The sequence below is a fragment of the Bombina bombina genome, chromosome 4 (genome assembly GCF_027579735.1).
Source record: "Bombina bombina isolate aBomBom1 chromosome 4, aBomBom1.pri, whole genome shotgun sequence".
Lineage (NCBI taxonomy): Eukaryota > Metazoa > Chordata > Amphibia > Anura > Bombinatoridae > Bombina > Bombina bombina.
In genome coordinates this window covers 863,715,204-863,738,823 of record NC_069502.1, presented here as the reverse complement: position 1 = coordinate 863,738,823, position 23,620 = coordinate 863,715,204, and the positions used below count along the sequence as shown (strand labels likewise).

The window sequence follows — 23,620 nt, the reverse complement described above, 5'->3', positions numbered from 1 at the left end:
AGATAATTTTTCCCATCTCCTTCAATCCCTGGGTTCATAAATTCTATTATTAATGAAAAACATGTATGAAAAATGTTCTGTGGAGCAAGCCCATGTTTTGGGATAATTTCTGTGTTGGTGCTTTGATTTTGTTGATTAAATTGTTTGTCCAGTAGGTACGAGTTTCTCAGAATAAATCTTAGAAGTGTCGGTTAGTCTATATTTTCCAAAAAACATGATTTCATAATTGGTCAAAGATATTTCTTAAGTTTTTGAGCCACATCAGTTTTGTCTTCTTTCCTGTGATTACTATAGGTTTTAGTAATTTGATATCATTTCAGTAGATCTAATGTATGTTAGAAACAACACACTCTATATATGGTGAAGAGTATTTAAATCAAGGGCTCGTCTGGGATTTGAACCAGGGAACTCTTGCACCCGAAGCAAAGTCATACCACTACACCAACGAGCCAGTAGGTCATCCGTGATTTGCTGCCAAGCATTTTGTTAGATATGTCTGATAAAGTATCATCAAAAAGGAAATAAAAACAATTCTTTCTTATGTTTAGTATCCTTCACATAACTGTAGGAAGTATCATTGCTTTGTGAATGAGATACAGGAAGATGGCGTCTGAGGAAGTTAACTCTTTAGCAGGAATCTATTTAAAGGAAATAGTTCTATGGTTTTCTTTTTTCAGAAAATTTGGGCTCGTCCGGGATTTGAACCCGAGACCTCTCGCACCCAAAGCAAGAATCATACCCCTAGACCAACGAGCCTTAGATTCCATATTATATGTTTTTTTTTAGTTTTTGTGTGAACTTAACTCTTAATTATTATTTAATGGAAATAGTTCTATGGTTTTCTTTTTTCAGAAAATTTGGGCTCACCCAAGGCGAGAATCATACCCCTAGACCAACGAGCCTTAGATTCCATTTTCTATGTTTTTTTTATTTTTTGTGTGAACTTAACTCTTAATTATTATTTAAAGGAAATAGTTCTATGGTTTTATTTAAAGGAAATAGTTCTATGGTTTTCTTTTTTCAGAAAAGTTGGGCTCGTCCGGGATTTGAACCCGGGACCTCTCGCACCCTAAGCGAGAATCATACCCCTAGACCAACGAGCCTTAGATGCAATTTTGTATGTGTTTTTTTATTTTTTTGTGTTAAATTTTTCAAAGTGGTCTCTTACACACATTCCACTTAAAAAAATAATAAGGTTTTCAGTGTTGTAGTCCAAAGATACTGTATATAGCAGCTTTATGTAATTATATTCAGACCAAAAAATACAATTTGTGGAAACAGACTCTTTCGTACTCTATGCTTAACCAATCAGACTGTAATAAAAACCTAGGTTTCAAAGATCTCAGGGTAGTGAAGAAAAGCAAGTCTAGAAAAGGTGTTAACATGGAATCTCTGTCCACAGAGAGATCATTCTTGAAATAAGAGGTCTAAAACTGTTGTATAATGCTCTTTTACCCTTAGTGCTGACATTAAACAATTCAGAGCACTTAAGAGTATGATGTTTATTCTATGACGTGTAAAAAAAAAAATTATCTAAAGCAATTTCCTCACCTAAAGAAACACAACACTATCACTAAAATATACACCAGAATAGGCTGCATAGATAATTTTTCCCATCTCCTTCAATCCCTGGGTTCATAAATTCTATTATTAATGAAAAACATGTATGAAAAATGTTCTGTGGAGCAAGCCCATGTTTTGGGATAATTTCTGTGTTGGTGCTTTGATTTTGTTGATTAAATTGTTTGTCCAGTAGGTACGAGTTTCTCAGAATAAATCTTAGAAGTGTCGGTTAGTCTATATTTTCCAAAAAACATGATTTCATAATTGGTCAAAGATATTTCCTAAGTTTTTGAGCCACATCAGTTTTGTCTTCTTTCCTGTGAGTACTATAGGTTTTAGTAATTTGATATCATTTCAGTAGATCTAATGTATGTTAGAAAGAACACACTCTATATATGGTGAAGAGTATTTAAATCAAGGGCTCGTCTGGGATTTGAACCAGGGAACTCTCGCACCCGAAGCAAAATCATACCACTACACCAACGAGCCAGTAGGTCATCCGTGATTTGCTGCCAAGCATTTTGTTAGATATGTCTGATAAAGTATCATCAAAAAGGAAATAAAAACAATTCTTTCTTATGTTTAGTATCCTTCACATAACTGTAGGAAGTATCATTGCTTTGTGAATGAGATACAGGAAGATGGCGTCTGAGGAAGTTAACTCTTTAGCAGGAATCTATTTAAAGGAAATAGTTCTATGGTTTTCTTTTTTCAGAAAATTTGGGCTCTTCCGAGATTTGAACCTGGGACCTCTCGCACCCAAAGCGAGAATCATACCCCTAGACCAACAAGCCTTAGATTCCATATTATATGTTTTTTTTTAGTTTTTGTGTGAACTTAACTCTTAATTATTATTTAAAGGAAATAGTTCTATGGTTTTCTATTTTCAGAAAATTTGGGCTCGTCCGGGATTTGAACCCGGGACTTTTCGCACCCAAAGCGAGAATCATACCCCTAGACCAACGAGCCTTAGAATCCATTTTTTTATGTTTTTTTTATTTTTTGTGTGAACTTAACTCTTAATTATTATTTAAAGGAAATAGTTCTATGGTTTTATTTAAAGGAAATAGTTCTATGGTTTTCTTTTTTCAGAAAAGTTGGGCTCGTCCGGGATTTGAACCCGGGACCTCTCGCACCCTAAGCGAGATTCATACACCTAGACCAACGAGCCTTAGATGCAATTTTTTATGTGTTTTTTTATTTTTTCGTGTGAAATTTTTCAAAGTGGTCTCTTACACACATTCCACTTAAAAAAATAATAAGGTTTTCAGTCTTGTAGTCCAAAGATACTGTATATAGCAGCTTTATGTAATTATATTCAGACCAAAAAATACAATTTGTGGAAACAGACTCTTTCGTACTCTATGCTTAACCAATCAGACTATAATAAAAACCTAGGTTTCAAAGATCTCAGGGTAGTGAAGAAAAGCAAGTCTAGAAAAGGTGTTAACATGGAATCTCTGTCCACAGAGAGATCATTCTTGAAATAAGAGGTCTAAAACTGTTGTATAATGCTCTTTTACCCTTAGTGCTGACATTAAACAATTCAGAGCACTTAAGAGTATGATGTTTATTCTATGACGTGTAAAAAAAAAAAATTATCTAAAGCAATTTCCTCACCTAAAGAAACACAACACTATCACTAAAATATACACCAGAATAGGCTGCATAGATAATTTTTCCCATCTCCTTCAATCCCTGGGTTCATAAATTCTATTATTAATGAAAAACATGTATGAAAAATGTTCTGTGGAGCAAGCCCATGTTTTGGGATAATTTCTGTGTTGGTGCTTTGATTTTGTTGATTAAATTGTTTGTCCAGTAGGTACGAGTTTCTCAGAATAAATCTTAGAAGTGTCGGTTAGTCTATATTTTCCAAAAAACATGATTTCATAATTGGTCAAAGATATTTCTTAAGTTTTTGAGCCACATCAGTTTTGTCTTCTTTCCTGTGATTACTATAGGTTTTAGTAATTTGATATAATTTCAGTAGATCTAATGTATGTTAGAAACAACACACTCTATATATGGTGAAGAGTATTTAAATCAAAGGCTCGTCTGGGATTTGAACCAGGGAACTCTCGCACCCGAAGCAAAATCATACCACTACACCAACGAGCCAGTAGGTCATCCGTGATTTGCTGCCAAGCATTTTGTTAGATATGTCTGATAAAGTATCATCAAAAAGGAAATAAAAACAATTCTTTCTTATGTTTAGTATCCTTCACATAACTGTAGGAAGTATCATTGCTTTGTGAATGAGATACAGGAAGATGGCGTCTGAGGAAGTTAACTCTTTAGCAGGAATCTATTTAAAGGAAATAGTTCTATGGTTTTCTTTTTTCAGAAAATTTGGGCTCGTCCGGGATTTGAACCCGGGACCTCTCGCACCCAAAGCAAGAATCATACCCCTAGACCAACGAGCCTTAGATTCCATATTATATGTTTTTTTTTAGTTTTTGTGTGAACTTAACTCTTAATTATTATTTAATGGAAATAGTTCTATGGTTTTCTTTTTTCAGAAAATTTGGGCTCACCCAAGGCGAGAATCATACCCCTAGACCAACGAGCCTTAGATTCCATTATATATGTTTTTTTTATTTTTTGTGTGAACTTAACTCTTAATTATTATTTAAAGGAAATAGTTCTATGGTTTTATTTAAAGGAAATAGTTCTATGGTTTTCTTTTTTCAGAAAAGTTGGGCTCGTCCGGGATTTGAACCCGGGACCTCTCGCACCCTAAGCGAGAATCATACCCCTAGACCAACGAGCCTTAGATGCAATTTTTTATGTGTTTTTTTATTTTTTTGTGTGAAATTTTTCAAAGTGGTCTCTTACACACATTCCACTTAAAAAAAAAATAAGGTTTTCAGTCTTGTAGTCCAAAGATACTGTATATAGCAGCTTTATGTAATTATATTCAGACCAAAAAATACAATTTGTGGAAACAGACTCTTTCGTACTCTATGCTTAACCAATCAGACTATAATAAAAACCTAGGTTTCAAAGATCTCAGGGTAGTGAAGAAAAGCAAGTCTAGAAAAGGTGTTAACATGGAATCTCTGTCCACGGAGAGATCATTCTTGAAATAAGAGGTCTAAAACTGTTGTATAATGCTCTTTTACCCTTAGTGCTGACATTAAACAATTCAGAGCACTTAAGAGTATGATGTTTATTCTATGACGTGTAAAAAAAAACAAATTATCTAAAGCAATTTCCTCACCTAAAGAAACACAACACTATCACTAAAATATACACCAGAATAGGCTGCATAGATAATTTTTCCCATCTCCTTCAATCCCTGGGTTCATAAATTCTATTATTAATGAAAAACATGTATGAAAAATGTTCTGTGGAGCAAGCCCATGTTTTGGGATAATTTCTGTGTTGGTGCTTTGATTTTGTTGATTAAATTGTTTGTCCAGTAGGTACGAGTTTCTCAGAATAAATCTTAGAAGTGTCGGTTAGTCTATATTTTCCAAAAAACATGATTTCATAATTGGTCAAAGATATTTCCTAAGTTTTTGAGCCACATCAGTTTTGTCTTCTTTCCTGTGAGTACTATAGGTTTTAGTAATTTGATATAATTTCAGTAGATCTAATGTATGTTAGAAAGAACACACTCTTATATATGGTGAAGAGTATTTAAATCAAGGGCTCGTCTGGGATTTGAACCAGAAAACTCTCGCACCAGAAGCAAAATTATACCACTACACCAACGAGCCAGTAGGTCATCCGTGATTTGCTGCCAAGTATTTTGTTAGATATGTCTGATAAAGTATCATCAAAAAGGAAATAAAACTATTTTTTCTTATGTTTAGTATCCTTCACATAACTGTAGGAAATATCATTGCTTTGTGAATGAGATACAGGAAGATGGCGTCTGAGGAAGTTAACTCTTTAGGAGGAATCTATTTAAAGGAAATAGTTCTATGGTTTTCTTTTTTCAGAAAATTTGGGCTCGCCCAGGATTTGAACCCAGGACCTCTCGCACCCAAAGCGAGAATCATACCCCTAGACCAACGAGCCTTAGATTCCTTTTTATATGTTTTTTTTATTTTTTGTGTGAACTTAACTCTTAATTATTATTTAAAGGAAATAGTTCTATGGTTTTATTTAAAGAAAATAGTTCTATGGTTTTCTTTTTTCAGAAAAGCTGGGCTCGTCCGTGATTTGAACCCGGGACCTCTCGCACCCTAAGCGAGAATCATACCCCTAGACCAACGAGCCTTAGATGAAATTTGTTAAGTGGTTTTTTATTTTTTTGTTTGAAATTTTTCAAAGTGGTCTCTTACACACATTCCACTTAAAAAAATAATAAGGTTTTCAGTCTTGTAGTCCAAAGATACTGTATATAGCAGCTTTATGTAATTATATTCAGACCAAAAAATACAATTTGTGGAAACAGACTCTTTCGTACTCTATGCTTAACCAATCAGACTATAATAAAAACCTAGGTTTCAAAGATCTCAGGGTAGTGAAGAAAAGCAAGTCTAGAAAAGGTGTTAACATGGAATCTCTCGCACCCGAAGCAAATTCATACCACTACACCAACGAGCCAGTAGGTCATCCGTGATTTGCTGTCAAGCATTTTGTTAGATATGTCTGATAAAGTAGCATCAAAAAGGAAATAAAAACAATTCTTTCTTATGTTTAGTATCCTTCACATAACTGTAGGAAGTATCATTGCTTTGTGAATGAGATACAGGAAGATGGCGTCTGATGAAGTTAACTCTTTAGCAGGAATCTATTTAAAGGAAATAGTTCTATGGTTTTCTTTTTTCAGAAAATTTGGGCTCGTCCGAGATTTGAACCTGGGACCTCTCGCACCCAAAGCGAGAATCATACCCCTAGACCAACGAGCCTTAGATACCATATTATATGTTTTTTTATAGTTTTTGTGTGAACTTAACTCTTAATTATTATTTAATGGAAATAGTTCTATGGTTTTCTTTTTTCAGAAAATTTGGGCTCGTCCGGGATTTGAACCCTGGACCTCTTGCACCCAAAGCGAGAATCATACCCCTAGACCAACGAGCCTTAGATTCCATTTTATATGTTTTTTTTATTTTTTGTGTGAACTTAACTCTTAATTATTATTTAAAGGAAATAGTTCTATGGTTTTATTTAAAGGAAATAGTTCTATGGTTTTCTTTTTTCAGAAAAGTTGGGCTCGTCCGGGATTTGAACCCGGGACCTCTCGCACCCTAAGCGAGAATCATACCCCTAGACCAACGAGCCTTAGATGCAATTTTTTTATGTGTTTTTTTATTTTTTTGTGTGAAATTTTTCAAAGTGGTCTCTTACACACATTCCACTTAAAAAAATAATAAGGTTTTCAGTGTTGTAGTCCAAAGATACTGTATATAGCAGCTTTATGTAATTATATTCAGACCAAAAAATACAATTTGTGGAAACAGACTCTTTCGTACTCTATGCTTAACCAATCAGACTGTAATAAAAACCTAGGTTTCAAAGATCTCAGGGTAGTGAAGAAAAGCAAGTCTAGAAAAGGTGTTAACATGGAATCTCTGTCCACAGAGAGATCATTCTTGAAATAAGAGGTCTAAAACTGTTGTATAATGCTCTTTTACCCTTAGTGCTGACATTAAACAATTCAGAGCACTTAAGAGTATGATGTTTATTCTATGACGTGTAAAAAAAAAAATTATCTAAAGCAATTTCCTCACCTAAAGAAACACAACACTATCACTAAAATATACACCAGAATAGGCTGCATAGATAATTTTTCCCATCTCCTTCAATCCCTGGGTTTATAAATTCTATTATTAATGAAAAACATGTATGAAAAATGTTCTGTGGAGCAAGCCCATGTTTTGGGATAATTTCTGTGTTGGTGCTTTGATTTTGTTGTTTAAATTGTTTGTCCAGTAGGTACGAGTTTCTCAGAATAAATCTTAGAAGTGTCGGTTAGTCTATATTTTCCAAAAAACATGATTTCATAATTGGTCAAAGATATTTCCTAAGTTTTTGAGCCACATCAGTTTTGTCTTCTTTCCTGTGAGTACTATAGGTTTTAGTAATTTGATATCATTTCAGTAGATCTAATGTATGTTAGAAAGAACACACTCTATATATGGTGAAGAGTATTTAAATCAAGGGCTCGTCTGGGATTTGAACCAGGGAACTCTCGCACCCGAAGCAAAATCATACCACTACACCAACGAGCCAGTAGGTCATCCGTGATTTGCTGCCAAGCAATTTGTTAGATATGTCTGATAAAGTATCATCAAAAAGGAAATAAAAACAATTCTTTCTTATGTTTAGTATCCTTCACATAACTGTAGGAAGTATCATTGCTTTGTGAATGAGATACAGGAAGATGGCGTCTGAGGAAGTTAACTCTTTAGCAGGAATCTATTTAAAGGAAATAGTTCTATGGTTTTCTTTTTTCAGAAAATTTGGGCTCGCCCAGGATTTGAACCCAGGACCTCTCGCACCCAAAGCGAGAATCATACCCCTAGACCAACGAGCCTTAGATTCCTTTTTATATGTTTTTTTTATTTTTTGTGTGAACTTAACTCTTAATTATTATTTAAAGGAAATAGTTCTATGGTTTTATTTAAAGAAAATAGTTCTATGGTTTTCTTTTTTCAGAAAAGCTGGGCTCGTCCGGGATTTGAACCCGGGACCTCTCGCACCCTAAGCGAGAATCATACCCCTAGACCAACGAGCCTTAGATGAAATTTGTTAAGTGGTTTTTTATTTTTTTGTTTGAAATTTTTCAAAGTGGTCTCTTACACACATTCCACTTAAAAAAATAATAAGGTTTTCAGTCTTGTAGTCCAAAGATACTGTATATAGCAGCTTTATGTAATTATATTCAGACCAAAAAATACAATTTGTGGAAACAGACTCTTTCGTACTCTATGCTTAACCAATCAGACTATAATAAAAACCTAGGTTTCAAAGATCTCAGGGTAGTGAAGAAAAGCAAGTCTAGAAAAGGTGTTAACATGGAATCTCTTGCACCCGAAGCAAATTCATACCACTACACCAACGAGCCAGTAGGTCATCCGTGATTTGCTGTCAAGCATTTTGTTAGATATGTCTGATAAAGTAGCATCAAAAAGGAAATAAAAACAATTCTTTCTTATGTTTAGTATCCTTCACATAACTGTAGGAAGTATCATTGCTTTGTGAATGAGATACAGGAAGATGGCGTCTGATGAAGTTAACTCTTTAGCAGGAATCTATTTAAAGGAAATAGTTCTATGGTTTTCTTTTTTCAGAAAATTTGGGCTCGTCCGAGATTTGAACCTGGGACCTCTCGCACCCAAAGCGAGAATCATACCCCTAGACCAACGAGCCTTAGATACCATATTATATGTTTTTTTATAGTTTTTGTGTGAACTTAACTCTTAATTATTATTTAATGGAAATAGTTCTATGGTTTTCTTTTTTCAGAAAATTTGGGCTCGTCCGGGATTTGAACCCTGGACCTCTTGCACCCAAAGCGAGAATCATACCCCTAGACCAACGAGCCTTAGATTCCATTTTATATGTTTTTTTTATTTTTTGTGTGAACTTAACTCTTAATTATTATTTAAAGGAAATAGTTCTATGGTTTTATTTAAAGGAAATAGTTCTATGGTTTTCTTTTTTCAGAAAAGTTGGGCTCGTCCGGGATTTGAACCCGGGACCTCTCGCACCCTAAGCGAGAATCATACCCCTAGACCAACGAGCCTTAGATGCAATTTTTTAATGTGTTTTTTTATTTTTTTGTGTGAAATTTTTCAAAGTGGTCTCTTACACACATTCCACTTAAAAAAATAATAAGGTTTTCAGTGTTGTAGTCCAAAGATACTGTATATAGCAGCTTTATGTAATTATATTCAGACCAAAAAATACAATTTGTGGAAACAGACTCTTTCGTACTCTATGCTTAACCAATCAGACTGTAATAAAAACCTAGGTTTCAAAGATCTCAGGGTAGTGAAGAAAAGCAAGTCTAGAAAAGGTGTTAACATGGAATCTCTGTCCACAGAGAGATCATTCTTGAAATAAGAGGTCTAAAACTGTTGTATAATGCTCTTTTACCCTTAGTGCTGACATTAAACAATTCAGAGCACTTAAGAGTATGATGTTTATTCTATGACGTGTAAAAAAAAAAATTATCTAAAGCAATTTCCTCACCTAAAGAAACACAACACTATCACTAAAATATACACCAGAATAGGCTGCATAGATAATTTTTCCCATCTCCTTCAATCCCTGGGTTTATAAATTCTATTATTAATGAAAAACATGTATGAAAAATGTTCTGTGGAGCAAGCCCATGTTTTGGGATAATTTCTGTGTTGGTGCTTTGATTTTGTTGTTTAAATTGTTTGTCCAGTAGGTACGAGTTTCTCAGAATAAATCTTAGAAGTGTCGGTTAGTCTATATTTTCCAAAAAACATGATTTCATAATTGGTCAAAGATATTTCCTAAGTTTTTGAGCCACATCAGTTTTGTCTTCTTTCCTGTGAGTACTATAGGTTTTAGTAATTTGATATCATTTCAGTAGATCTAATGTATGTTAGAAAGAACACACTCTATATATGGTGAAGAGTATTTAAATCAAGGGCTCGTCTGGGATTTGAACCAGGGAACTCTCGCACCCGAAGCAAAATCATACCACTACACCAACGAGCCAGTAGGTCATCCGTGATTTGCTGCCAAGCAATTTGTTAGATATGTCTGATAAAGTATCATCAAAAAGGAAATAAAAACAATTCTTTCTTATGTTTAGTATCCTTCACATAACTGTAGGAAGTATCATTGCTTTGTGAATGAGATACAGGAAGATGGCGTCTGAGGAAGTTAACTCTTTAGCAGGAATCTATTTAAAGGAAATAGTTCTATGGTTTTCTTTTTTCAGAAAATTTGGGCTCGTCCGTGATTTGAACCTGGGACCTCTCGCACCCAAAGCGAGAATCATACCCCTAGACCAACAAGCCTTAGATTCCATATTATATGTTTTTTTTTTTAGTTTTTGTGTGAACTTAACTCTTAATTATTATTTAAAGGAAATAGTTCTATGGTTTTCTATATTCAAAAAATTTGGGCTCGTCCGGGATTTGAACCCGGGACCTTTCGCACCCAAAGCGAGAATCATACCCCTAGACCAACGAGCCTTAGATTCAATTTTTTTATGTTTTTTTTATTTTTTGTGTGAACTTAACTCTTAATTATTATTTAAAGGAAATAGTTCTATGGTTTTATTTAAAGGAAATAGTTCTATGGTTTTCTTTTTTCAGAAAAGTTGGGCTCGTCCGGGATTTGAACCCGGGACCTCTCGCACCCTAAGCGAGAATCATACCCCTAGACCAACGAGCCTTAGATGCAATTTTTTCTGTGTTTTTTTATTTTTTTGTGTGAAATTTTTCAAAGTGGTCTCTTACACACATTCCACTTAAAAAAATAATAAGGTTTTCAGTCTTGTAGTCCAAAGATACTGTATATAGCAGCTTTATGTAATTATATTCAGACCAAAAAATACAATTTGTGGAAACAGACTCTTTCGTACTCTATGCTTAACCAATCAGACTGTAATAAAAACCTAGGTTTCAAAGATCTCAGGGTAGTGAAGAAAAGCAAGTCTAGAAAAGGTGTTAACATGGAATCTCTGTCCACAGAGAGATCATTCTTGAAATAAGAGGTCTAAAACTGTTGTATAATGCTCTTTTACCCTTAGTGCTGACATTAAACAATTCAGAGCACTTAAGAGTATGATGTTTATTCTATGACGTGTAAAAAAAATTTTTTATCTAAAGCAATTTCCTCACCTAAAGAAACACAACACTATCACTAAAATATACACCAGAATAGGCTGCATAGATAATTTTTCCCATCTCCTTCAATCCCTGGGTTCATAAATTCTATTATTAATGAAAAACATGTATGAAAAATGTTCTGTGGAGCAAGCCCATGTTTTGGGATAATTTCTGTGTTGGTGCTTTGATTTTGTTGATTAAATTGTTTGTCCAGTAGGTACGAGTTTCTCAGAATAAATCTTAGAAGTGTCGGTTAGTCTATATTTTCCAAAAAACATGATTTCATAATTGGTCAAAGATATTTCCTAAGTTTTTGAGCCACATCAGTTTTGTCTTCTTTCCTGTGAGTACTATAGGTTTTAGTAATTTGATATCATTTCAGTAGATCTAATGTATGTTAGAAAGAACACACTCTATATATGGTGAAGAGTATTTAAATCAAGGGCTCGTCTGGGATTTGAACCAGGGAACTCTCGCACCCGAAGCAAAATCATACCACTACACCAACGAGCCAGTAGGTCATCCGTGATTTGCTGCCAAGCATTTTGTTAGATATGTCTGATAAAGTATCATCAAAAAGGAAATAAAAACAATTCTTTCTTATGTTTAGTATCCTTCACATAACTGTAGGAAGTATCATTGCTTTGTGAATGAGATACAGGAAGATGGCGTCTGAGGAAGTTAACTCTTTAGCAGGAATCTATTTAAAGGAAATAGTTCTATGGTTTTCTTTTTTCAGAAAATTTGGGCTCGTCCGGGATTTGAACCCGAGACCTCTCGCACCAAAGCGAGAATCATACCCCTAGACCAACGAGCCTTAGATTCTATATTATATGTTTTTTTTTTTTTTTTTTGTGTGAACTTAACTCTTAATTATTATTTAACCCCTTAATGACCGGACCATTTTTCAATTTTCTTACCCTTAATGACAATGGCTATTTTTACATTTCTGCAGTGTTTGTGTTTAGCTGTAATTTTCCTCTTACTCATTTACTGTACCCATACATATTATATACCGTTTTTCTCGCCATTAAATGGACTTTCTAAGGATACCATTATTTTCATCATATCTTATAATTTCCTATAAAAAAAAATATAAAATATGAGGAAAAAATTGAAAAAAACACACTTTTTCTAACTTTGACCCCCAAAATCTGTTACACATCTACAATCACCAAAAAACACCTATGCTAAATAGTTTCTAAATTTTGTCCTGAGTTTAGAAATACCCAATGTTTACATGTTCTTTACTTTTTTTGCAAGTTATAGGGCCATAAATACAAGTAGCACTTTGCTATTTCCAAACAACTTTTTTTCAAAATTAGCGCTAGTTACATTGGAACCCTGATATCTGTCAGGAATACCTGAATATCCCTTGACATGTATATATTTTTTTTTAGAAGACAACCCAAAGTATTGATCTAGGCCCATTTTGGTATATTTCATGCCACCATTTCACCGCCAAATGTCATCAAATAAAAAAAAAAGTTCACTTTTTCACAAATTTTGTCACAAACTTTAGGTTTCCCACTGAAATTATTTACAAACAGCTTCTGCAATTAAGGCACAAATGGTTGTAAATGCTTCTTTGGGATCCCCTTTGTTCAGAAATAGCAGACTTATATGGCTTTGTGGTTGCTTTTTGGTAAGTAGAAGGCCGCTAAATGCTGCTGCGCACCACACGTAAATTATGCCCAGCAGTTAAGGGGTTAAATTAGGTAGCTTGTAGGGAGCTTGCAGGGTTAATTTTAGCTTTAGGGTAGAGATCAGCCTCCCACCTGACACATCCCACCCCCTGATCCCTCCCAAACAGTTCTCTTCCCTCCCCCACCCCACAATTGTCCCCGCCATCTTAAGTACTGGCAGAAAGTCTGCCAGTACTAAATAAAAGGAGTTTTTATTTTTTTTAATAAAAAAAAATAAAATGTTTTAGCTGTGATGGACTCCTGCCTTAGCCCCAACCTCCATGATCCCCCCCCCCCAGCAATCTAACCCTCTCCCCTACCTAATTGCCGCCATCTTGGGTACTGGCAGCTGTCTGCCAGTACCCAATTTGCCCCCCAAAAAAGTGTTTTTAATTATTATTTTTTATTACTAATTTATTTTTTTCTGTAGTGTAGCAGCCCCCCACAATACCCCAACCCCCTCCCCCTCCCAGATCCTCATATATATATATTTCCCCCCCTCTTCCCACTCATTGGTGTCAGTGTGTTTAGGTGATCGCGGGCGTGCGCGCGCACCCGCGCGCGCACGCGCATGCGCGCCCCCGCACGCTCCCGGCACCCGGCGTGCACATTGCACTAACAGGAGCCGGATGCCGGGTAGCGATGGGCCGCCCACCCGCCTCCCTGTTGCGCTCCCACCCACCAACGAACCGGCCGCATCGCTACCGGTGCAGAGAGGGCCACAGAGTGGCTCTCTCTGCATCGGATGCTTTCTAAGGGTATTGCAGGATGCCTCAATATCGAGGCATCACTGCAATACCCTGAGAGCTGCTGGAAGCGATTGCGATCGCTTCCAGCACTCTCTTAGACAAGTGACGTACCAGGTACGTCCATTGTCACTAACTGCAAGTTTTTGCAGGACGTACCTGGTACGTCACTTGTCATTAAGGGGTTAAAGGAAATAGTTCTATGGTTTTCTATTTTCAGAAAATTTGGGCTCGTCCGGGATTTGAACCCGGGACATCTCGCACCCAAAGCGAGAATCATACCCCTAGACCAACGAGCCTTAGATTCCATTTTTTTATGTTTTTTTTATGTTTTGTGTGAACTTAACTCTTAATTATTATTTAAAGGAAATAGTTCTATGGTTTTATTTAAAGGAAATAGTTCTATGGTTTTCTTTTTTCAGAAAAGTTGGGCTCGTCCGGGATTTGAACCCGGGACCTCTCGCACCCTAAGCGAGAATCATACCCCTAGACCAACGAGCCTTAGATGCAATTTTTTGTTTGTTTTTTTATTTTTTTGTGTGAAATTTTTCAAAGTGGTCTCTTACACACATTCCACTTAAAAAAATAATAAGGTTTTCAGTCTTGTAGTCCAAAGATACTGTATATAGCAGCTTTATGTAATTATATTCAGACCAAAAAATACAATTTGTGGAAACAGACTCTTTCGTACTCTATGCTTAACCAATCAGACTGTAATAAAAACCTAGGTTTCAAAGATCTCAGGGTAGTGAAGAAAAGCAAGTCTAGAAAAGGTGTTAACATGGAATCTCTGTCCACAGAGAGATCATTCTTGAAATAAGAGGTCTAAAACTGTTGTATAATGCTCTTTTACCCTTAGTGCTGACATTAAACAATTCAGAGCACTTAAGAGTATGATGTTTATTCTATGATGTGTAAAAAAAAATTTATCTAAAGCAATTTCCTCACCTAAAGAAACACAACACTATCACTAAAATATACACCAGAATAGGCTGCATAGATAATTTTTCCCATCTCCTTCAATCCCTGGGTTCATAAATTCTATTATTAATGAAAAACATGTATGAAAAATGTTCTGTGGAGCAAGCCCATGTTTTGGGATAATTTCTGTGTTGGTGCTTTGATTTTGTTGATTAAATTGTTTGTCCAGTAGGTACGAGTTTCTCAGAATAAATCTTAGAAGTGTCGGTTAGTCTATATTTTCCAAAAAACATGATTTCATAATTGGTCAAAGATATTTCCTAAGTTTTTGAGCCACATCAGTTTTGTCTTCTTTCCTGTGAGTACTATAGGTTTTAGTAATTTGATATCATTTCAGTAGATCTAATGTATGTTAGAAACAACACACTCTATATATGGTGAAGAGTATTTAAATCAAGGGCTCGTCTGGGATTTGAACCAGGGAACTCTCGCACCCGAAGCAAAATCATACCACTACACCAACGAGCCAGTAGGTCATCCGTGATTTGCTGCCAAGCATTTTGTTAGATATGTCTGATAAAGTATCATCAAAAAGGAAATAAAAACAATTCTTTCTTATGTTTAGTATCCTTCACATAACTGTAGGAAGTATCATTGCTTTGTGAATGAGATACAGGAAGATGGCGTCTGAGGAAGTTAACTCTTTAGGAGGAATCTATTTAAAGGAAATAGTTCTATGGTTTTCTTTTTTCAGAAAATTTGGGCTCGTCCGGGATTTGAACCCGGGACCTCTCGCACCCAAGGCGAGAATCATACCCCTAGACCAACGAGCCTTAGATTCCATATTATATGTTTTTTTTAGTTTTTGTGTGAACTTAACTCTTAATTATTATTTAATGGAAATAGTTCTATGGTTTTCTTTTTTCAGAAAATTTGGGCTCGTCCGGGATTTGAACCCGGGACCTCTCGCACCCAAAGCGAGAATCATACCCCTAGACCAACGAGCCTTAGATTCCATTTTATATGTTTTTTTTATTTTTTGTGTGAACTTAACTCTTAATTATTATTTAAAGGAAATAGTTCTATGGTTTTATTTAAAGGAAATAGTTCTATGGTTTTCTTTTTTCAGAAAAGTTGGGCTCGTCCGGGATTTGAACCCGGGACCTCTCGCACCCTAAGCGAGAATCATACCCCTAGACCAACGAGCCTTAGATGAAATTTGTTAAGTGTTTTTTTATTTTTTTGTTTGAAATTTTTCAAAGTGGTCTCTTACACACATTCCGCTTAAAAAAATAATAAGGTTTTCAGTCTTGTAGTCCAAAGATACTGTATATAGCAGCTTTATGTAATTATATTCAGACCAAAAAATACAATTTGTGGAAACAGACTCTTTCGTACTCTATGCTTAACCAATCAGACTATAATAAAAACCTAGGTTTCAAAGATCTCAGGGTAGTGAAGAAAAGCAAGTCTAGAAAAGGTGTTAACATGGAATCTCTGTCCACGGAGACATCATTCTTGAAATAAGAGGTCTTAAACTGTTGTATAATGCTCTTTTACCCTTAGTGCTGACATTAAACAATTCAGAGCACTTAAGAGTACAATGTTTATTCTATGACGTGTAAAAAAAATTTTTTTATCTAAAGCAATTTCCTCACCTAAAGAAACACAACACTATCACTAAAATATACACCAGAATAGGCTGCATAGATAATTTTTCCCATCTCCTTCAATCCCTGGGTTCATAAATTCTATTATTAATGAAAAACATGTATGAAAAATGTTCTGTGGAGCAAGTCCATGTTTTGGGATAATTTCTGTGTTGGTGCTTTGATTTTGTTGATTAAATTGTTTGTCCAGTAGGTACGAGTTTCTCAGAATAAATCTTAGAAGTGTCGGTTAGTCTATATTTTCCAAAAAACATGATTTCATAATTGGTCAAAGATTTTTCCTAAGTTTTTGAGCCACATCAGTTTTGTCTTCTTTCCTGTGAGTACTATAGGTTTTAGTAATTTGATATTCCTTCAGTAGATCTAATGTATGTTAGAAAGAACACACTCTATATATGGTGAAGAGTATTTAAATCAAGGGCTCGTCTGGGATTTGAACCAGGGAACTCTCGCACCCGAAGCAAAATCATACCACTACACCAACGAGCCAGTAGGTCATCCGTGATTTGCTGTCAAGCATTTTGTTAGATATGTCTGATAAAGTAGCATCAAAAAGGAAATAAAAACAATTCTTTCTTATGTTTAGTATCCTTCACATAACTGTAGGAAGTATCATTGCTTTGTGAATGAGATACAGGAAGATGGCGTCTGATGAAGTTAACTCTTTAGCAGGAATCTATTTAAAGGAAATAGTTCTATGGTTTTCTTTTTTCAGAAAATTTGGGCTCGTCCGAGATGTGAACCTGGGACCTCTCGCACCCAAAGCGAGAATCATACCCCTAGACCAACGAGCCTTAGATACCATATTATATGTTTTTTTTTAGTTTTTGTGTGAACTTAACTCTTAATTATTATTTAAAGGAAATAGTTCTATGGTTTTATTTAAAGGAAATAGTTCTATGGTTTTCTTTTTTCGGAAAAGTTGGGCTCGTCTGGGATTTGAACCCGGGACCTCTCGCACCCTAAGCGAGAATCATAACCCTAGACCAACGAGCCTTAGATGCAATTTTTTATGTGTTTTTTTATTTTTTTGTGTGAAATTTTTCAAAGTGGTCTCTTACACACATTCCACTTAAAAAAATAATAAGGTTTTCAGTCTTGTAGTCCAAAGATACTGTATATAGCAGCTTTATGTAATTATATTCAGACCAAAAAATACAATTTGTGGAAACAGACTCTTTCGTACTCTATGCTTAACCAATCAGACTGTAATAAAAACCTAGGTTTCAAAGATCTCAGGGTAGTGAAGAAAAGCAAGTCTAGAAAAGGTGTTAACATGGAATCTCTGTCCACAGAGAGATAATTCTTGAAATAAGAGGTCTAAAACTGTTGTATAATGCTCTTTTACCCTTAGTGCTGACATTAAACAATTCAGAGCACTTAAGAGTATGATGTTTATTCTATGACGTGTAAAAAAAAAAATTTATCTAAAGCAATTTCCTCACCTAAAGAAACACAACACTATCACTAAAATATACACCAGAATAGGCTGCATAGATAATTTTTCCCATCTCCTTCAATCCCTGGGTTTATAAATTCTATTATTAATGAAAAACATGTATGAAAAATGTTCTGTGGAGCAAGCCCATGTTTTGGGATAATTTCTGTGTTGGTGCTTTGATTTTGTTGATTAAATTGTTTGTCCAGTAGGTACGAGTTTCTCAGAATAAATCTTAGAAGTGTCGGTTAGTCTATATTTTCCAAAAAACATGATTTCATAATTGGTCAAAGATATTTCCTAAGTTTTTGAGCCACATCAGTTTTGTCTTCTTTCCTGTGAGTACTATAGGTTTTAGTAATTTGATATCATTTCAGTAGATCTAATGTATGTTAGAAAGAACACACTCTATATATGGTGAAGAGTATTTAAATCAAGGGCTCGTCTGGGATTTGAACCAGGGAACTCTCGCACCCGAAGCAAAATCATACCACTACACCAATGAGCCAGTAGGTCATCCGTGATTTGCTGCCAAGCATTTTGTTAGATATGTCTGATAAAGAATCATCAAAAAGGAAATAAAAACAATTCTTTCTTATGTTTAGTATCCTTCACATAACTGTAGGAAGTATCATTGCTTTGTGAATGAGATACAGGAAGATGGCGTCTGAGGAAGTTAACTCTTTAGCAGGAATCTATTTAAAGGAAATAGTTCTATGGTTTTCTTTTTTCAGAAAATTTGGGCTCGTCCGGGATTTGAACCCGAGACCTCTCGCACCAAAGCGAGAATCATACCCCTAGACCAACGAGCCTTAGATTCTATATTATATGTTTTTTTTTTTTTTTTTGTGTGAACTTAACTCTTAATTATTATTTAAAGGAAATAGTTCTATGGTTTTCTATTTTCAGAAAATTTGGGCTCGTCCGGGATTTGAACCCGGGACATCTCGCACCCAAAGCGAGAATCATACCCCTAGACCAACGAGCCTTAGATTCCATTTTTTTATGTTTTTTTTATTTTTTGTGTGAACTTAACTCTTAATTATTATTTAAAGGAAATAGTTCTATGGTTTTATTTAAAGGAAATAGTTCTATGGTTTTCTTTTTTCAGAAAAGTTGGGCTCGTCCGGGATTTGAACCCGGGACCTCTCGCACCCTAAGCGAGAATCATACCCCTAGACCAACGAGCCTTAGATGCAATTTTTTGTTTGTTTTTTTATTTTTTTGTGTGAAATTTTTCAAAGTGGTCTCTTACACACATTCCACTTAAAAAAATAATAAGGTTTTCAGTCTTGTAGTCCAAAGATACTGTATATAGCAGCTTTATGTAATTATATTCAGACCAAAAAATACAATTTGTGGAAACAGACTCTTTCGTACTCTATGCTTAACCAATCAGACTGTAATAAAAACCTAGGTTTCAAAGATCTCAGGGTAGTGAAGAAAAGCAAGTCTAGAAAAGGTGTTAACATGGAATCTCTGTCCACAGAGAGATCATTCTTGAAATAAGAGGTCTAAAACTGTTGTATAATGCTCTTTTACCCTTAGTGCTGACATTAAACAATTCAGAGCACTTAAGAGTATGATGTTTATTCTATGATGTGTAAAAAAAAAATTTATCTAAAGCAATTTCCTCACCTAAAGAAACACAACACTATCACTAAAATATACACCAGAATAGGCTGCATAGATAATTTTTCCCATCTCCTTCAATCCCTGGGTTCATAAATTCTATTATTAATGAAAAACATGTATGAAAAATGTTCTGTGGAGCAAGCCCATGTTTTGGGATAATTTCTGTGTTGGTGCTTTGATTTTGTTGATTAAATTGTTTGTCCAGTAGGTACGAGTTTCTCAGAATAAATCTTAGAAGTGTCGGTTAGTCTATATTTTCCAAAAAACATGATTTCATAATTGGTCAAAGATATTTCCTAAGTTTTTGAGCCACATCAGTTTTGTCTTCTTTCCTGTGAGTACTATAGGTTTTAGTAATTTGATATCATTTCAGTAGATCTAATGTATGTTAGAAACAACACACTCTATATATGGTGAAGAGTATTTAAATCAAGGGCTCGTCTGGGATTTGAACCAGGGAACTCTCGCACCCGAAGCAAAATCATACCACTACACCAACGAGCCAGTAGGTCATCCGTGATTTGCTGCCAAGCATTTTGTTAGATATGTCTGATAAAGTATCATCAAAAAGGAAATAAAAACAATTCTTTCTTATGTTTAGTATCCTTCACATAACTGTAGGAAGTATCATTGCTTTGTGAATGAGATACAGGAAGATGGCGTCTGAGGAAGTTAACTCTTTAGGAGGAATCTATTTAAAGGAAATAGTTCTATGGTTTTCTTTTTTCAGAAAATTTGGGCTCGTCCGGGATTTGAACCCGGGACCTCTCGCACCCAAGGCGAGAATCATACCCCTAGACCAACGAGCCTTAGATTCCATATTATATGTTTTTTTTAGTTTTTGTGTGAACTTAACTCTTAATTATTATTTAATGGAAATAGTTCTATGGTTTTCTTTTTTCAGAAAATTTGGGCTCGTCCGGGATTTGAACCCGGGACCTCTCGCACCCAAAGCGAGAATCATACCCCTAGACCAACGAGCCTTAGATTCCATTTTATATGTTTTTTTTATTTTTTGTGTGAACTTAACTCTTAATTATTATTTAAAGGAAATAGTTCTATGGTTTTATTTAAAGGAAATAGTTCAATGGTTTTCTTTTTCCAGAAAAGTTGGGCTCGTCCGGGATTTGAACCCGGGACCTCTCGCACCCAAAGCGAGAATCATACCCCTAGACCAACGAGCCTTAGATTCCATTTTTTTTATGTTTTTTTATTTTTTGTGTGAACTTAACTCTTAATTATTATTTAAAGGAAATAGTTCTATGGTTTTATTTAAAGGAAATAGTTCTATGGTTTTCTTTTTTCAGAAAAGTTGGGCTCGTCCGGGATTTGAACCCGGGACCTCTCGCACCCTAAGAGAGAATCATACCCCTAGACCAACCAGCCTTAGATGCAATTTTTTATGTGTTTTTTTATTTTTTTGTGTGAAATTTTTCAAAGTGGTCTCTTACACACATTCCACTTAAAAAAATAATAAGGTTTTCAGTCTTGTAGTCCAAAGATACTGTATATAGCAGCTTTATGTAATTATATTCAGACCAAAAAATACAATTTGTGGAAACAGACTCTTTCGTACTCTATGCTTAACCAATCAGACTGTAATAAAAACCTAGGTTTCAAAGATCTCAGGGTAGTGAAGAAAAGCAAGTCTAGAAAAGGTGTTAACATGGAATCTCTGTCCACAGAGAGATCATTCTTGAAATAAGAGGTCTAAAACTGTTGTATAATGCTCTTTTACCCTTAGTGCTGACATTAAACAATTCAGAGCACTTAAGAGTATGATGTTTTTTCTATGACGTGTAAAAAAAAAAAATTATCTAAAGCAATTTCCTCACCTAAAGAAACACAACACTATCACTAAAATATACACCAGAATAGGCTGCATAGATAATTTTTCCCATCTCCTTCAATCCCTGGGTTCATAAATTCTATTATTAATGAAAAACATGTATGAAAAATGTTCTGTGGAGCAAGCCCATGTTTTGGGATAATTTCTGTGTTGGTGCTTTGATTTTGTTGATTAAATTGTTTGTCCAGTAGGTACGAGTTTCTCAGAATAAATCTTGGAAGTGTCTGTTAGTCTATATTTTCCAAAAAACATGATTTCATAATTGGTCAAAGATATTTCCTAAGTTTTTGAGCCACATCAGTTTTGTCTTCTTTCCTGTGAGTACTATAGGTTTTAGTAATTTGATATCATTTCAGTAGATCTAATGTATGTTAGAAAGAACACACTCTATATATGGTGAAGAGTATTTAAATCAAGGGCTCGTCTGGGATTTGAACCAGGGAACTCTCGCACCCGAAGCAAAATCATACCACTACTCCAACGAGCCAGTAGGTCATCCGTGATTTGCTGCCAAGCATTTTGTTAGATATGTCTGATAAAGTATCATCAAAAAGGAAATAAAAACAATTCTTTCTTATGTTTAGTATCCTTCACATAACTGTAGGAAGTATCATTGCTTTGTGAATGAGGTACAGGAAGATGGCGTCTGAGGAAGTTAACTCTTTAGCAGGAATCTATTTTAAGGAAATAGTTCTATGGTTTGCTTTTTTCAGAAAATTTGGGTTCGTCCGGGATTTGAACCCGGGACCTCTCGCACCCAAAGCGAGAAGCATAACCCTAGACCAACGAGCCTTAGATTCCATATTATATGTTTTTTTTTTATTTTTTGTGTGAACTTAACTGTTAATTATTATTTAAAGGAAATAGTTCTATGGTTTTCATTTTTCAGAAAATTTGGGCTCGTCCGAGATTTGAACCTGGGACCTCTCGCACCCAAAGCGAGAATCATACCCCTAGACCAACGAGCCTTAGATTCCATATTATATGTTTTTTTTTAGTTTTTGTGTGAACTTAACTCTTAATTATTATTTAAAGGAAATAGTTCTATGGTTTTCTATTTTCAGAAAATTTGGGCTCGTCCGGGATTTGAACCCGGGACCTCTCGCACCCAAAGCGAGAATCATACCCCTAGACCAACGAGCCTTAGATTCCATTTTTTTATGTTTTTTTTATTTTTTGTGTGAACTTAACTCTTAATTATTATTTAAAGGAAATAGTTCTATGGTTTTATTTAAAGGAAATAGTTCTATGGTTTTCTTTTTTCAGAAAAGTTAGGCTCGTCCGGGATTTGAACCCGGGACCTCTCGCACCCTAAGCGAGAATCATACCCCTAGAGCAACGAGCCTTAGATGCAATTTTTTGTGTGTTTTTTTATTTTTTGTGTGAAATTTTTCAAAGTGGTCTCTTACACACATTCCACTTAAAAAAATAATAAGGTTTTCAGTCTTGTAGTCCAAAGATACTGTATATAGCAGCTTTATGTAATTATATTCAGACCAAAAAATACAATTTGTGGAAACAGACTCTTTCGTACTCTATGCTTAACCAATCAGACTATAATAAAAACCTAGGTTTCAAAGATCTCAGGGTAGTGAAGAAAAGCAAGTCTAGAAAAGGTGTTAACATGGAATCTCTGTCCACGGAGAGATCATTCTTGAAATAAGAGGTCTAAAACTGTTGTATAATGCTCTTTTACCCTTAGTGCAGACATTAAACAATTCAGATCACTTAAGAGTATGATGTTTATTCTATGACGTGTAAAAAAAAAAAAATTATCTAAAGCAATTTCCTCACCTAAAGAAACACAACACTATCACTAAAATATACACCAGAATAGGCTGCATAGATAATTTTTCCCATCTCCTTCAATCCCTGGGTTCATAAATTCTATTATTAATGAAAAACATGTATGAAAAATGTTCTGTGGAGCAAGCCCATGTTTTGGGATAATTTCTGTGTTGGTGCTTTGATTTTGTTGATTAAATTGTTTGTCCAGTAGGTACGAGTTTCTCAGAATAAATCTTAGAAGTGTCGGTTAGTCTATATTTTCCAAAAAACATGATTTCATAATTGGTCAAAGATATTTCCTAAGTTTTTGAGCCACATCAGTTTTGTCTTCTTTCCTGTGAGTACTATAGGTTTTAGTAATTTGATATCATTTCAGTAGATCTAATGTATGTTAGAAAGAATAGACTCTATATATGGTGAAGAGTATTTAAATCAAGGGCTCGTCTGGGATTTGAACCAGGGAACTCTCGCACCCGAAGCAAAATCATACCACTACACCAACGAGCCAGTAGGTCATCCGTGATTTGCTGCCAAGCATTTTGTTAG

General features: G+C 35.0%; 20 non-coding genes across 20 annotated transcripts; all 20 read right to left on the bottom strand.

The window, feature by feature from the left end:
- Positions 1 to 1,031: 1,031 nt before the first annotated feature.
- TRNAP-AGG (transfer RNA proline (anticodon AGG)) lies at positions 1,032 to 1,103 on the bottom strand. Its single transcript has one exon. It is a non-coding gene; the product is annotated as a tRNA-Pro (tRNA).
- A 2,814-nt stretch (positions 1,104 to 3,917) lies between these two features.
- Positions 3,918 to 3,989, bottom strand: TRNAP-UGG (transfer RNA proline (anticodon UGG)). The gene has a single exon. It is a non-coding gene; the product is annotated as a tRNA-Pro (tRNA).
- A 275-nt stretch (positions 3,990 to 4,264) lies between these two features.
- TRNAP-AGG (transfer RNA proline (anticodon AGG)) lies at positions 4,265 to 4,336 on the bottom strand. Its single transcript has one exon. It is a non-coding gene; the product is annotated as a tRNA-Pro (tRNA).
- A 2,396-nt stretch (positions 4,337 to 6,732) lies between these two features.
- On the bottom strand, positions 6,733 to 6,804 carry TRNAP-AGG (transfer RNA proline (anticodon AGG)). The gene has a single exon. It is a non-coding gene; the product is annotated as a tRNA-Pro (tRNA).
- Positions 6,805 to 8,188: 1,384 nt separating this feature from the next.
- Positions 8,189 to 8,260, bottom strand: TRNAP-AGG (transfer RNA proline (anticodon AGG)). Its single transcript has one exon. It is a non-coding gene; the product is annotated as a tRNA-Pro (tRNA).
- Positions 8,261 to 9,199: 939 nt separating this feature from the next.
- Positions 9,200 to 9,271, bottom strand: TRNAP-AGG (transfer RNA proline (anticodon AGG)). Its single transcript has one exon. It is a non-coding gene; the product is annotated as a tRNA-Pro (tRNA).
- Positions 9,272 to 10,631: 1,360 nt separating this feature from the next.
- On the bottom strand, positions 10,632 to 10,703 carry TRNAP-UGG (transfer RNA proline (anticodon UGG)). Its single transcript has one exon. It is a non-coding gene; the product is annotated as a tRNA-Pro (tRNA).
- A 130-nt stretch (positions 10,704 to 10,833) lies between these two features.
- Positions 10,834 to 10,905, bottom strand: TRNAP-AGG (transfer RNA proline (anticodon AGG)). The gene has a single exon. It is a non-coding gene; the product is annotated as a tRNA-Pro (tRNA).
- Positions 10,906 to 14,000: 3,095 nt separating this feature from the next.
- On the bottom strand, positions 14,001 to 14,072 carry TRNAP-UGG (transfer RNA proline (anticodon UGG)). The gene has a single exon. It is a non-coding gene; the product is annotated as a tRNA-Pro (tRNA).
- A 130-nt stretch (positions 14,073 to 14,202) lies between these two features.
- Positions 14,203 to 14,274, bottom strand: TRNAP-AGG (transfer RNA proline (anticodon AGG)). Its single transcript has one exon. It is a non-coding gene; the product is annotated as a tRNA-Pro (tRNA).
- A 1,181-nt stretch (positions 14,275 to 15,455) lies between these two features.
- Positions 15,456 to 15,527, bottom strand: TRNAP-UGG (transfer RNA proline (anticodon UGG)). The gene has a single exon. It is a non-coding gene; the product is annotated as a tRNA-Pro (tRNA).
- A 102-nt stretch (positions 15,528 to 15,629) lies between these two features.
- Positions 15,630 to 15,701, bottom strand: TRNAP-UGG (transfer RNA proline (anticodon UGG)). Its single transcript has one exon. It is a non-coding gene; the product is annotated as a tRNA-Pro (tRNA).
- A 129-nt stretch (positions 15,702 to 15,830) lies between these two features.
- Positions 15,831 to 15,902, bottom strand: TRNAP-AGG (transfer RNA proline (anticodon AGG)). The gene has a single exon. It is a non-coding gene; the product is annotated as a tRNA-Pro (tRNA).
- A 2,816-nt stretch (positions 15,903 to 18,718) lies between these two features.
- Positions 18,719 to 18,790, bottom strand: TRNAP-UGG (transfer RNA proline (anticodon UGG)). Its single transcript has one exon. It is a non-coding gene; the product is annotated as a tRNA-Pro (tRNA).
- Positions 18,791 to 18,920: 130 nt separating this feature from the next.
- TRNAP-AGG (transfer RNA proline (anticodon AGG)) lies at positions 18,921 to 18,992 on the bottom strand. The gene has a single exon. It is a non-coding gene; the product is annotated as a tRNA-Pro (tRNA).
- A 1,182-nt stretch (positions 18,993 to 20,174) lies between these two features.
- On the bottom strand, positions 20,175 to 20,246 carry TRNAP-UGG (transfer RNA proline (anticodon UGG)). Its single transcript has one exon. It is a non-coding gene; the product is annotated as a tRNA-Pro (tRNA).
- Positions 20,247 to 20,348: 102 nt separating this feature from the next.
- TRNAP-UGG (transfer RNA proline (anticodon UGG)) lies at positions 20,349 to 20,420 on the bottom strand. The gene has a single exon. It is a non-coding gene; the product is annotated as a tRNA-Pro (tRNA).
- A 129-nt stretch (positions 20,421 to 20,549) lies between these two features.
- TRNAP-UGG (transfer RNA proline (anticodon UGG)) lies at positions 20,550 to 20,621 on the bottom strand. The gene has a single exon. It is a non-coding gene; the product is annotated as a tRNA-Pro (tRNA).
- Positions 20,622 to 22,357: 1,736 nt separating this feature from the next.
- Positions 22,358 to 22,429, bottom strand: TRNAP-UGG (transfer RNA proline (anticodon UGG)). The gene has a single exon. It is a non-coding gene; the product is annotated as a tRNA-Pro (tRNA).
- Positions 22,430 to 22,559: 130 nt separating this feature from the next.
- Positions 22,560 to 22,631, bottom strand: TRNAP-AGG (transfer RNA proline (anticodon AGG)). The gene has a single exon. It is a non-coding gene; the product is annotated as a tRNA-Pro (tRNA).
- Between the last annotated feature and the right edge of the window lie 989 nt (positions 22,632 to 23,620).